Below are 8,852 nucleotides of genomic sequence, written 5' to 3' on the forward strand. Positions count from 1 at the left end.
TGAGGGTAAGATTATGTCTTATTCACCACCATATCCCCAGGCTGTAGCTGAAAAATTGGCACCTAGTAGATACTTAGTAAGTATTTGTTAACTAAATAAATGCAAATTTCTAATAACAAAATAGACTCTATCTGAGATAGTTTAAGAGAACACTGAAAAACTACAGAACATATTACTTGGTGAAGTGAGTGAAAAGTTCTCCCATTATTCAAATGTGTTATTTTTTCTTTTAAAAGTTTCTTTTTCTTCACGTGACTGAGAAGAAATATCCGTGACTGAGAAGAAATATCCGTAGAGCTAGAGAAAAACATCTCTGCGAAACAACCCATCATTAATAGTTCACTAAGGAATATTAAACTAGCTAAATAAGTTTATTTCCTTGGAGAGATCCAAATGTCAGGCATCCACACGTGATTTTCTGCCTCAAGCTTCTCTAGTAACCCGGAACAACAGGGCACGAGAATGTGGGCTTGTGTCATGAGAGAAAGAACAATTTGCATTCTATTCTCTATTCCTGATGGAATTAAGCTCTTACTGTTTGGCAGTCGTCTACTTAAAAAGATTACTTACAGCTGCATGAGAGATGTTTTCTTTAGTTCTAAAAGTGGAGCAAATAAAAAAAGACTCAAATCAACTTCTAATAGAAGAAAAAGCTAATTGCATTCCTTTCTTTCTTTTTTTTTTTTTTAACCAGGACAGCTCATTTATACATTCAAAGTATTAATTGAGTGCCTCCTATGTGCGGGGGCTGTGCTAGGCAGTGAGGTTCCAGCAGGCAAGCAAACAAAAATCTTTGTCCCTCCACAGAGCTTATTAGGAACCCATGGTGGTTTCAGCTTACCCATTCAGTTCTATATTGTTTTTCAATTCAATGGTTCATCTAATTTTATGTACGTACTGTTTTTAGTTTTGTTCCTTCAAGGCTTGTTTTTGATTAGCATGGTTTACGTTTCCATTTCCTTCCGTTAATTTAGTTACTTCTTAAGATATACCGTTATAACTAGAAATACAGTTTGAATAAATGTAGACTGAGTATAAAGTGTGGGTAACTGTGAAGTTATTTTTTTGTTATTGAAACCTGCTGTGTGCTTAGCACTGCCCTAAGAGAAGAGATGCAAAGATTGCTGCAGAGCTGTCCCTGAGAAGATGCCTGTCTGCCTGGGATGATAGTCCCTCGTAAGGAAATGCCTCACTCCCAAAGGAGGGGCTGGAGGACCTTAACTAACTTGGTTTCCAATCCCCTAGTAGTCTCTCTGTAAGGAAAGTTCTAAAGTGACAGACCCAGCTCACAGTGGTCTCCAGTGCTATGGGGCAGTCTTATCAAGTGGGCAGTCCAGGCGAGGGCCTGATTACCCACTAGGTAGCAAGCATGAACTTAGGATACCAGCAAAGGCTCTAAATGAGATCTCAAAGCCGTTAATGAGCTCCTACATACCGATCTTCACGTTACTCCTCTTAATTCCCATTTTCATTGCTGTAACTCAGTCTCTCATTCTCTCTCAACCATCCTGTTACAATGACTTTCAAAATATTGTCCTCATCTCTGGTCAATTCTTTCTCCAATCCTTTCTCTGCCTAGCCTCCAGAGATAGTTTCCTAAAACATAGATGTAATCATGTAGAACTTTCATGGTGCCAATCTCTTCCCTGTTCCCTCCATAACCCTGTACCCCACATCCTTATCAACAGACTACAAAAATGACCCCGAAAACAAATCATAATGAGGCAGGGAAGACTCTTTCAGTCTCCTGCTTGATGGTTTGCATAGTCTGACTCAAATTCTTTGCCCTTGACACGTTCCTAGACATTTAAAGTGTCACTAACCACAGGTAGGTAGGTCATATCAAATTACTCTGTGCTGAGAGGATGCACAACAACTGTCAACTAACATCACAGTTTATTTCTGGCTTGGACGGCTGGGTATCATTGTGTGTGTGACCAGTGCTCATCAGGGCACGGCTGAGTTCTGACTGGTTGAGATGCTTCTTGTCCCATTGTTCTTAACGTTAGTCTTAGAATTACATTCAGAAGAAAGCAAGTTGGATTAACTGCTCCTGCACTGTTCAAAGCCTTTTATATTTTCAATAATACGTAGCTTTTGTTTGTCCTAGAAATAGCACATCTGAAAAGCATGCAATATTTATGAAGTACTATTTATGCAAACTGCCCCCAGGACAGTGAAGGGGCATCTGTAACAGCCATATCTCTCACATTCATTGCCTGAAAGCTTATTTTTGTAATCTAGTTCAACATCTATTAAGGCATATATGTCAGATTGTATGCAATTGCCTAATCACTTTATGGTGGAGCAGCCTCAGGCCCCAGTGATCAATTTCAAACTCCAAAGTTCCTAGTAACAGTCTTGTGTGACAAAGTTAGCATTTTACAGTCCCAAGAACTAAATCTGCTACAGACTTTTCACCCTTGAAGCCCGCTGGTGACTTTACATGGTTTAAATCTGAATGCTTCAGTAGAATTTTATGATGACATACTAATGCTTCTCCAGCTCCCTGTCTTGCACCCTCCCCCTCCCCCCCCCCCCCCCGCCATACACATATAGGGAAGTGGTCTTGCAAAATTAATCATATGCATGATAAATGTACAATATAATACCTTACCCATATAGTTACAGTTAAAGAAGTTTGCTCTTTCATAATCATGATGTGAATGATGCCACCCCACATTCGCTTAAGATGTTACCTCTTGTCCTACATGCACTTGTACAATTCTTCAGCTTCTCCCAGCTGCTCGTCTCTTTCTTGGCTTATATGGTTGAGTTTTCTCAGAAATTAGGAATTGCTCTATTTGAATGTTTTGTCCATTCTGGGATAAAAAGTCAACTTATCAAAAGAATTTTCTCTTTCAAACCTTTTTACTTGAGGCTACTCATGCTGATTTCTAATTTCCAATGTGAAATATAAAATATCTAGGCATAGCTAATTAAAAGGACCAAAACTAAGGAGTTTCTTTGTTTTGTTTTGTGTTGCATATATCTGATTACACCACCACCCACAAATGGAAACAATCATTATTTATGATCATGGTAATGAAGATTTACGACAGAATTTGTTAAAGATAATTGGGAGGGCACTGTCACCACAAATCATTTAAATTATCAAGAGGTCTGGGTTGAGTTAAAGAACCAAAATCTAAGGAAATTTTTTTAAGAATGAAACTGGATAACCTAAGAGACAGAATGTTATAGAGGTTAAAAATCAGCTATTTTATTTGTTCATTAATTCCTTCAAACTTTCATTCAACCAGAGAGTGTGGATTTCAACATCTATTCTCAGAAGCTTAGTTTTACTAAATATCCAAGAGTTATCTGTGGGGACCTGGAATTGGCCACCCCAAGATATGTCTCTTTGGCATCAGGATTATTTGAGGCTGATTGCTTTTGATAAACTGGGACAGGGAAGGAGGCTCTGAGGAATGGAACTTGCCCTTTGTTAGGATACACTTACATTTGTAAGGTAAATCTCTATCTGTAAAAGGTGCCTCCCTCTCTGTACCAGGAAGAAGAAAGGAGATGACCTTCTCTCTAGAAACTCTTAATCAATACCAAAGGCAAGGACTTAAATCTGCATTTTATTGTGCTAGTCTGGTAACCTCCTGTAACTGACTTCCCTCCCCCTCCCAACGCTGGCATTTCTTTAAGGATTGAGCATCTTTCCTTAGGCTAGGAACTGATTGCTGCACTCACCTGTGACCGCCCAGCTCCAGACAAGCGACTTGCCTCCTGCTACGCCCACCGAGATAACAGACCACTACCTGCTGTGTCCATCAAGCACTGTGCCAACAGGGCAATCTTGTGACTATTGTGGGAGGGACATTTCAATCACATGTGAAACACCCTGTTTGGGGGTATATAACCACTATGTGCACCCCACTTCTTCGGTGCCCTTTCTTCCTTCGGGAAGAAAGGCCCCGGGCCATGGTTCCTCATAAAGCTTTGTTTAATTTTCTCTTGCTATTCTGTCTCATGTGAATTCAATTCGTTCTCCACGCCAGAGGAACCCCCATTTGGGGAGAGGAAATGTCCTCCTCCCCTACATATCCATACTGGGCTATCCAAAAATCAAACATTAAAAATATAAAAACCAACTGTCTCCTTGAAAATATGCTTAATTATTAGTGGACTATTTGTGTGTACTTTGACTAAATGCTAACTCTAAAACAAAAAAATTTATAACTCTGACAGGATGAGGTGTATTGATTCCATAAGAAAGTTCTGTTTAGATCATGCAAGAAAGATTAAAGGGGATGGAGAGGCTTGTACGGAAGTGTTAAATAGTCTTCACTCTGAAACAAGCATTATATTTTGAGTTTGAAATGTTTCCTAGCTTCCTCTAGTAGTCATCTAAAATCTTGAAAGGTAGTTTGTAAAAAGCTAGACTGCTCCAACAGGCAATTAAAGAAGTGCTTGCAGCATTTGCTAGTCATGTAAATGTTTCATTAAAAAATTGAATCATAACGTCACTTTTATATATACTATCTCCATTGGCTTTATAAAATAAATTTAGTAACATATAAATGAAAAATATCCTGCCTCCTATAGTAATAGGCTTCAATTAAGCACAAGATGAATCTCTGTCACAATATACAAAATGCTCAAAAAATGTACAAAAAATGCACAAAGGAGAAAAACATGAAATTTTAGAGAAAGAATAAAATGTGAATCATATAATAAAATACAAAAAGAAAAAAGTTGGCCCTGGCCCTGTGGCTGAGTGGTTAAAGTTCTGTACACGCCACTTTGACAGCTTGGGTTCATGGGTTTGGATCCTGGGCACAGACCTACTCCACTCACTAGTCATGCTGTTATGGTGATCCACATACAAAATAGAGGAAGATTGGCACAGATGTTAGGTCAGGTTAAATCTTCCTCAGCAAAAAAAAAAAAAAAAAAGTTAAAAAAGTTAAAATCAGTAGGAGCTCCCTAAACACAGACTTATGGCTTCTATTCTAACTATAGAATATTGGGGTATTTGAGAGCCCCAATAAATGACATCTTGATTTCCTGCCAATTTTAAACCAGTTGAAAAATAAAAGAGCCTGCTGACAGGAGACCAAAGTTTTACCTGTATTCTTCTTAAATTGATTGGAGGATATGGCATTGATCTGTAGCCACGTGGACTTCCTAATACTGAATCCTAGAATTAAGTGGACTCATCAAATTCCAGGTCACCTGGACCTGCAGACCTCCCTACTGACCAGAGTCCTCCTTGTAAGATGTATGACAAGGGGAACAGAACAGAATGTGTGCCTTCTGCAGCCTGCAAGATTCATAGCAGAAGGAGCTGGGCCAGGCAGATTCAGTATTTTACCCTCAATCTCTCCAATCATTGAGGAAACTTGCCTGGGGTGAGATCATAGAGTACTTAACCTTCTAACAAATGTTATTATTACTCAACTAAAGGCTTGGAAATGTACCTATATTACTACCTGTATCGGTCATTCATTCATTTTACCTGCTATGTAGTTGTTTGTTTTTTATCCATTGTTTGCCTAATTTCTTGTTTTCCAAGTTTCATTATTATAAACTATGCTGCAATGAACATTCTTGACATATCTCATTGGGTACATGCGCAGTAGTTTATCTTGGGGTATTCACCTAGATGTGAAATTTCTGAATCAACATGAAGTAAAATCTTTATTGTATCCATTATAGGTTAAAAAGTTGAACCTGATAGGGCACGATAATAAAGTAACTTTATTCTCTGAACTCCCCCATGCTATCCCTCTAAATCCATCCTGGGAATGTTTGTTCTTTGCCCCTTGGATGAAATCTTGGGCAGGTTCTAAACTTTGTAAATTATTTTTGGAGTCCACTAGTCATTTTAGTCCTAAGAAGAGTCTCACTTTAGAAATTAAATGTCTAGTTTAGTGTAATGATAAATATTCTGCCTTTATTTAAAATTAAACTAAACTCAAGTCTATTTCAAGATGAAAGCTTGCCATGGGGAGACGAGAGTGTGTCACTTTCTTTTGTATCACTTCCAAGCTTTGTGCTCCTCTTCAACCTCTGATTGGCCCTAGCTCCTCACCCCGTTCACTAGGTCCTCTCGGCTCCCTCAAATCTGGAAAGGAGAAGGGCTGGGAGGAGAGGAAAGGGACAAGAAAGGACTCACTAGACAGATTCTTCTGTGATCTGATGTTGACACTCTCTTTGATGGGTGTTAGAAGATGACTCTTGTTCTTGGGTTGAGGGGTGCTTTTTGTAGGTTTCTAGGAAAATCCTCCCCCACCTCCCACCATGTTGGTGGAACTAGAGCTTGCTCCTGGTGCAGCCACATCTATTCTCTGCTGCTGGACAGATGACTTTAGTCACGATATTTTGCCTTTAAATTTCTCAGTCATGCGTTAAACCCCAGGGTACACGTGTCAAGTTCTCCATGTGGTTCTTTCAAAACTTCTGTTTCTTGGTTTGAGGTGAGAGAAAAGAATCCCTCTGCCACCCACCTCCTGCCAACCCCAGAATAGGAGCGAAGGAAATTCCAAAGCACTTCAACGCCTTTCTCCAAAAATTTCTCTCTTAAACCATCCATCTCTCCTGGCTTCTCCAACATCTTAAATATTAGGTAAGTGATAATGATCCTATGCCTTTTGCATATGACAGGATTCTTTCTAATTTGCCTAAATTGAAGGGATTATTACGCATATTATAAAGCTCCCAGTATCATGGGAAGGCTGGAGGAGTGGGCTCTCAGCCGAGCTTTCAGTAACTGCTCCTGGAACCATCCAGCAAATTGGCCTGGCAGGAACTCTACCTCCTCCAACCCTAGAGCCACCCTGCCTCTGTTCTGTTGGGCAGTTGATGCAGCCTGTTGACCCAGAGCACAATGCCTCTGGCTGTTTCTTCACATTTGCCACTGCTAAACCAAAATCTCATATGGGGACACAGCAGCAGCAAGGAGAATGTGAAATATATGTTGTTGTTATTTTTTATTTTATCTTGGAAAGGCAGCATTTATAATGGGTATCCATGAGTATGTCCACATGTCCACTATAAGCCAAAAGGTTCTTTTTGCTGACTTCTTTTTCATGTAGTCATAGATAGCCCAGTGCCTTGCTTTGAGGCATGGGGATATTTAGCATCTATTGTTTTGTGTATGTTGTGAGTTAGGGACCTAATTTATTTTTTCCAATAAGGAGACTCATTTTTCCTGCCATCATTCAATGAACCATTCATACTTCTGCATTGATTTGTAATGTGGCCAACACATATATCTGTTTCGCTTCTGTTTCATTGGTCAGGTTTCCTGTCTCTTCACCACTGTTACGCCGCCTTAAGTCCTCTTACCTTGTTCTTCAAGAGTTTCTTAACTCTTTGTTCTTCCCTATGCATCTTAGAATCTGTTTGTCAGTCCCGTTGAGATTTTTGTTGGAAATGTGTTGAAATTATTTTGTGGAGACCTACCATCCCTATGATAGCAAGTCTTCTAATCCATGATTAGAAGTCTCCATTTATCCAGGCTTTCTTTTATAACCTTCAGGAACATTTGGTTATTTTCCCATAAAGGTAATACTGCACTTCACTTGACTTATTCCTAGGTATCTTATAGTTCTTGTTATTTTGAGAAATAAATATTTTTTCAATGATAGTTTCTGATGGGTTATTATCAATGTATGGGAATGCTACTGAATTTTCTGTGCTGATCTTGTATCCATCAATCCCAATGAACTTTATTATCTTTCTGTTAATTGATTTGTACATACCCTTGAATTTTCTATTTATATAATTATATTGTCAAAAACTACGGCATTTAAGTTTGTTTCTTTCCCACTTTTATACCTCTTTGTAATCATTGGCTATGACCTCTAGAACAATGTTTATGAAAAGACATGATAGTGGATTTTGTCCCTGAATTTAATGGGAATACTTTCAAAGTTTCACCATGAAGTTTAACATTGATGCTATGGTCTGAACGTTCATGTCCCCTGCAAATTCGTATGTTGAAGTCCTAACTACCAACATGGTGGTATTATGAGGTGGGGCCTTTGGGAGGTCACTAGGTCAAGAGGGTGAAGCCCTCATGAATGGGATTACTACCTTTGTTAAAGAGGCCCAAGAAAGCTCCCTTGTCCCTTCCACTGTGTGAAGTTACAGTGAAAAGATGGCCGTCTAGAAAGTGGGCCCTTACCAAATATGGAATCTGCCAGCACCTTGATCTTGGACTTCCCAGCTTTTAGGACTATGAGAAACAAATGTTTGCTGCTTATGAGCCACCCAGGTTATGGTATTATTGCTGTAGCACCCCAAATAGCTAAGACAATTGGCTTGAAATTTTGGGTGATGTATTGGCTTCCTAGGGCTACCATAACAAATTACCGCAACTTAATGCCTTAAAGCAACAAGAATTTATTCTCTCTCAGTTCTGGAGGAGAGAAGTTAAAAATCAAGGGTTTGGCAGGGTCATGCTCTCTCCAAAGTTTCCAGGTAAGAATCCTTCCTTGCCTCTTCTAGCTTGGGGTGGTTGCCAGCAATTCTTGGCTTATAGATGCCTCACTCCAATCTCTGCCTCTATCTTCACGTGGCCTTCTCCCCTGTGTGTTTGTCTCTGTGTCCAAATTTCCTTCTTCTTATAAGTACACCAGCCATATTGAATTCAGGGTCCACCTTAACCCAGTATGATTCTATCTTAACTAGATTAAACCTGCAAGGATCCCATGTCCAAAGAAAGTCCCAGTCATAGGTTTCAAGTGAACTCGAATTTGGAGGAAGGGGTACTGTTCAACCTAGTACAAGTAGATAGACTTGATCAGGTTAAGAAAGTTTCTCCTATTCTTAATTTGCAAGGATCTTTTTTAAATAACAGAAGAGTATTGCCTTATTAAAAGAGATTCTGCATT

Source organism: Equus przewalskii, chromosome 9, assembly GCF_037783145.1.
Source record: "Equus przewalskii isolate Varuska chromosome 9, EquPr2, whole genome shotgun sequence".
Taxonomy (NCBI): domain Eukaryota; kingdom Metazoa; phylum Chordata; class Mammalia; order Perissodactyla; family Equidae; genus Equus; species Equus przewalskii.